Source organism: Nicotiana attenuata, unplaced genomic scaffold (assembly GCF_001879085.1).
Source record: "Nicotiana attenuata strain UT unplaced genomic scaffold, NIATTr2, whole genome shotgun sequence".
In the NCBI taxonomy this organism is placed as follows: Eukaryota; Viridiplantae; Streptophyta; class Magnoliopsida; order Solanales; family Solanaceae; genus Nicotiana; species Nicotiana attenuata.
In genome coordinates, this window is record NW_017676752.1 from 1 (window position 1) to 5,450 (window position 5,450).

The 5,450-nt window shown below is 39.9% G+C and overlaps 1 pseudogene; it reads left to right on the forward strand.

Annotated features, from left to right (window-relative positions):
• The first annotated feature begins 1,901 nt into the window (after positions 1-1,901).
• LOC109221195 lies at positions 1,902-5,158 on the forward strand (annotated as a pseudogene).
• Positions 5,159-5,450: the final 292 nt, after the last annotated feature.

Sequence of the window (5,450 nt, forward strand, 5' to 3'; positions counted from 1 at the left end):
GTCAAATCAACCAAGGATACACCATACACTATCTCCAATTTCATCACTTATGATCACCTCTCTGAGAACTACAAATTCTTTTTAGGATCATTCTCAGAACCTATTGAACCTAAGTCCTCCAAAGAAGCTTGTCTTGACAAAGCCTGGGTAGAAGCAATGAAAGCAGAAATTAAAGCACTTGAAGATAATGCAACCTGGGAAGTGGTAGACCTTCCTTCTGGTAAGAAAGTTATAGGCTCAAAATAGGTGTTCAAAATTAAATAAGGCAAATGGGGAAGTAGAAAGGTTTACAGCAAGGCTGGTAGCAAAAGACTACACACAACAGGAAGGATTAGACTACCATGAAACAATTCTCTCCTGTTGCAAAGATGATCATTGTCAGGACCATCATCAGTATAGCAACCTCTAAGGGATGGAATCTCTTCCAAATGGATATAAATAATGCTTTCCTGTAGAGTGATCTTTATGAAGAGGTCTACATGTGCTTGCCTCAAGGATTCCACAAGCAGGGGGAGCAGAAGATATGTAGCCTGCTGAAATCTTTGTATGGGTTAAAGCAAGCTTCCAGATAGTGGAATATTAAATTAACTGAGGCACTATTAGCAGCTGGTTATGCACAAAGTCCTTATGATCACTCATTGTTCACAAAAAAGGGTTGGATCAGATATTGTCATTATCCTAGTCTATGTAGACGACTTGCTCATCACTGGAAGCAATCCTGTTCTTGTATAGGCAGCCAAACAGACATTACATAGTTTATTCAAGGTGAAAGATCTAGGAGACTTAGGTATTTTCTTGGGATTGAAGTTCTGAGGTCAAACAAAAAAGTGCTTCTACTCAAAGAAAGTATGCACTTCAATTAATCTCAGATGTTGGACTTGCAGCTGCTAAACCTATTAACACACCTATAGATCTCAATCAGAAGTTGACAACCATTGATTATGACGCACATGTTGGGCATACTTGAGATGCTGAATTGCAGGATGTAGGAAGCTACCAAAGACTCATTTGAAAGCTTCTTTACGTAATAGTTACCAGGCCAGATTTATGTTTTGCAGTCCAGGTATTAAGTCAATTTATGTAGCATCCCAAGCAGTCCCATTGGTGTGCAACTCTGCGAATGGACAGATATGTTAAAGGTGCCCTAGGTCTTGGTCTTCTACTGTATAATTCTCCCATAAATCACCTTTCTGTATATTGTGACTCTGATTGGGCAGGGTGTCCAAACACCAGGAGATCAGTAACTGGTTACATTGTCAAACTTGGGGACTCCCTGCTCTCGTGGAAATCAAAGAAGCAATCTATAGTTAGCAGGAGTTCAGTAGAGGCTGAGTATCGCAGTCTTGTAGCAGCAGCTGTAGAAATTACTTGGTTACTAGGATTGCTTAAGGAGCTACAAGTTGCAGTTGATGTTCAAGTCAATTTGTATTATGATAGCAAGGCAGCTTTACAAATAGCTGCCAATCCTATATTCCACGAGCGAACTAAACGCATCAAGATCGGTTGTCATTTCGTTCGTGAAAAGATCAAGGCAGGATTGATCAGTCCTCACTACATTCCTACAAGCCTACAACTAGCCGATTTAATGACAAAACGCCTTGGTTCAGCACAACATCGTTTCCTTTTATCCAAGCTTAGAGTGTTTGATCCTTTCCACCCTCCAGCTTGAGGGGGAGTATTAAATACATAGTTGTATTCGTATATGTACAGCAGTATATGTGTGTATACGAGAATAGGGTCATTGTTTAATTAGAGAAGGTTAGGCGGTTAAGTGGTTAGTTAGGTACAACTGTCAACTACTAACCACCAATATAAAACAATCCCTCCCCTTGTATTGTAATCATCGAACATTAGCAGATCTTCTTCTTCTTCTCTCTCAATTTCTATCTTCTCTTACTTGCATGTCATTTACAGTTGGAGAGTTGATAGATTCACCCTTCCTCGAGAAACTGAAGAAGAAGGGCTATGAAGTTCTCTACATGGTTGATGCTATTAATTAGTACTGTATTGGTCAGATGAAGGAATTTGAGGGTAGGAAGCTTGTTTCTGCTACCAAGGAAGGTCTCAAACTAGATGAAAGCGAGGGTGAGAAGAAAAAGAAGGGAGAATTGAAGGAGAAATTTGAGGGTCTGTGCAAGGTGATTAAGGATGTGCTTGGTGACAAGGTTGAGAAGGTTGTCGTTTCAGACCGTGTTGTTGACTTACCCTGCTGTTTGGTTACTGGCGAGTATGGCTGGACAACCAACATGGAAATAGTCATGAAGGCGCAAGCACTTCGGGATTCTAGTATGGCTGGATACTTGTCTAGCAAGAAGACCATGGAGATAAACCTAGAAAACGCCGTCATGGATGAGCTTAGGAAGAGGGCTGATGCCGAAAAGAATGATAAATCTGTCAAGGATTTGGTTCTATTGCTGTTTGAGACTGCCCTTCTCACCTTGGGTTTCAGCCTCGACGATCCCAACACTGGTAACAGATCTATCACTTCTTCTTCTACTTCCTCTCGTTTTCTTCTCTCTACTCTAGCTTCCTTCTCGATCACATGTGTAACAACTAAATTTCGTTCCTGAAAAATAATAATCAAGACAAGAAATATAGCGATAAATATTATATTCGATTTCAAGTGATGGGGTTACAATATCTAAAATATCTCTAAATCTAAAGAGATGTAGTCCTCTGATTCTTCTCCTCATGGATGGTGGTTCAAGAGCTTGAAAGCTTGATCTTGAACTTGATGGATTTCAGAAGTATATCACGAATAATTTGAAGGTCGTCACGAACCAGGATTTGGTGTTGGGTTATCACGAAGGGAAGATGTGAAGCCGCCTGCCTATGATTTGAGTTCGCCTTTGGAATTTGACCACAAACGACGATTGCAGATATGGATGGAGACCTTGATGCTATTCTTCAGAGCTCCTTTAGCCTTTCCTTCTGCTTACTTGCTTGTTTTCTATAACCTTCTCCGTTCACCCCTTTATATAGGTGTAGGGTGAAGTAGCCTCCAAGAAAACCCTGCTAGGCCATTGGACTTGAGGCTCATGTGCCGACTCATTTGATAGAAGACCAACTAATGGGCTAGCCCAATAGTATATTGGACCTTTAATTAAATCAATTTAATTGGATTTAAATAACAAACCTAATTATACCATTCCATATTACTTAATTGGACCAATATATATTTAATTTATGGTAAAATCTAAATTTCTTATGGATTTAAATTTGATAAAATTTTAAATGTCTACAAATGCCCCCTACTTCAAGGCTTGTCGGGGTGTAGGCTTGCCAAAATCAAAGAGGAGACTTGAAGTACAAGTGAAGACAACATCTCTTTATGAATCCCTGAACCAAACTGTCCGATATACCGAGGTCAACCATCTTGTTTCCCTCTCCGTTTTTTAGAAGAATTTGGTTGAGTCAATTTCCTTTGGTAAATACCATAGTATCCATATTGCACCATCAACATAGAACTAGGCAGTAGATTCCAAAAATAATACGGCTCAAAACTAGCTTTTTATGGGCGTGGATTACCAAATTTGGTAAGAATCCACTTGAAATCCATTAGGACAAGTTAGCTTTCCTTTGATTCAAGCAACTTTCCACCACGTGATGCTTCTCCAAGTTGAATTTTGTCTCAAAGTTTCCATATAAGACTTGCTAGTCAACTAGTAAATTGACTTTTATTTTTTAAAGGAAAGTTCTTGTTCACCAAGCTAACAACAGCTGACATAACACTTCTATAAATAGAAGAAGTCCTCCTAAATTTTCTTTTGGTTCACGTTTTCTTTGTTTTTTTTTTCAGGAAACCGATGGCATCGGCAAAGAAAGCTCAAATCGGCAAACCTTATGCAACTATTTTGACATTAAACTTGGCCATAAATTGAAGCTTCGTGTAATTGACACCGATCAATTAAACAGGACCAAAGGCTTCGTGTTGTTGGTACCGAGGGCTCCAAAACTTTTTCTCTTTCGCTGCAGAATCGGTCTGAGATATCAATCTTTGTGCATATGTGAAAAAAACAACCATATCTTATCGTAGGAGAATCAGAAATACAAGCCGTTTGATTCTTTCGAAACTACACTTCAAATACTTCAACGTATCAACATTTTTGGGCGAAATTCCTTCTTTAGCTTCTCATGCATTTTTTTGAATTTTCGTTTCAGATGCTGACGCGCTCAACTTTACAGCTTTCCGTGCCTTCACGAAAATATTCATATCTTGATGTACGAATGTTGAAATCACGAGCGGTTACTATCCATAGATCTTCCCAGTTACTTGTCAGAATTTAGGAGACGAGTTACGACCAGTTGGCTCCTTCAACTTTGTGCGCCTTCACCAAAAAATTAGTATCTTGCTATAGGAACGTCGAAATTGCAAGTCGCTTGATTGTACTAATTCTAGACTCAAAGGACTATAATATATCAAAATTTTACCGACAAACACCTTCTGAATCAGATGGAATTAATTTTTTGAAAGTGATCAACGCATCTAGCCTGCTGATCTAACAACTTTGTGCACTCCCGGTGAAAACGTCATATCTCGAGATAGGAGAGACCAAATCACGAGTCGTTTGTGCCATTGAAAAGAAGACTCCGAGAGATAAAATATATACAAATCTCGATGCTCCACCCTCTTTGATCCAGTTAGAGTAAATCTTTGAATCAAATGCCGAAATTGGGAGGATTATTCGGGCAACATACTTTTTTTTGCAGGTTTGGTGAGAGAGGTTGGTGCCTCCTAATACTTGTGGCACTGGAGGGCAAAAGTTTGGTGCATCCACCTTTTCAGTCGAGTTTTGGCAAACACACAATTACGGCGTGCATTTCGTCTGCCTTAGAAGGAGTTTTATGGCGCCCTCTTCTTGCAATTTGGCGAAGAAGTCTATGGCGAGTTCTTCATCCTAGATCAGGTGAAGAAGTAAATGATCAACACTCTCCCTTTTGCAAGCGAGGAGGTGCGTGGAACATTTCATCCATCGAGCCTTGGCTTGTATTATCTTTTCTTGCAACTTAGCGAACAAGTTCATGGAGCATCCTTCCCACGGCTTTGACAAAATAATTTATGGAGCATTTCATCCTTCAAGGTTTGGCAGAGAAGTGCATGTCACAATATTCACCATCTGCATTGAAGCATCGTGTCGTTGACACTGGTACTTGTTAAGCTTTGCGTCATTGGCACCGGGAAGCTCTAAAATCTTTTCTCTTTTGCAGTTTTTTGAGAGAATATTAGCAATCTTGATATCCGTAAGAAGATTCACTAGAGGTACACATGATTGGGAACGAACCATTCGTCTCTTTATTACGGCTTGGCGAGAGAATTTCATGGCGTGTTCCTACTTTTGCGGCTTAGAGAAGGGGACATTTGGAGCGACTCCTTTTCACCTTTGGCGAGAAAGCATGTGACGTATCCCATCCTTTGCGGCTTTGCAAGATCGGCACTTGGAGTACTACCT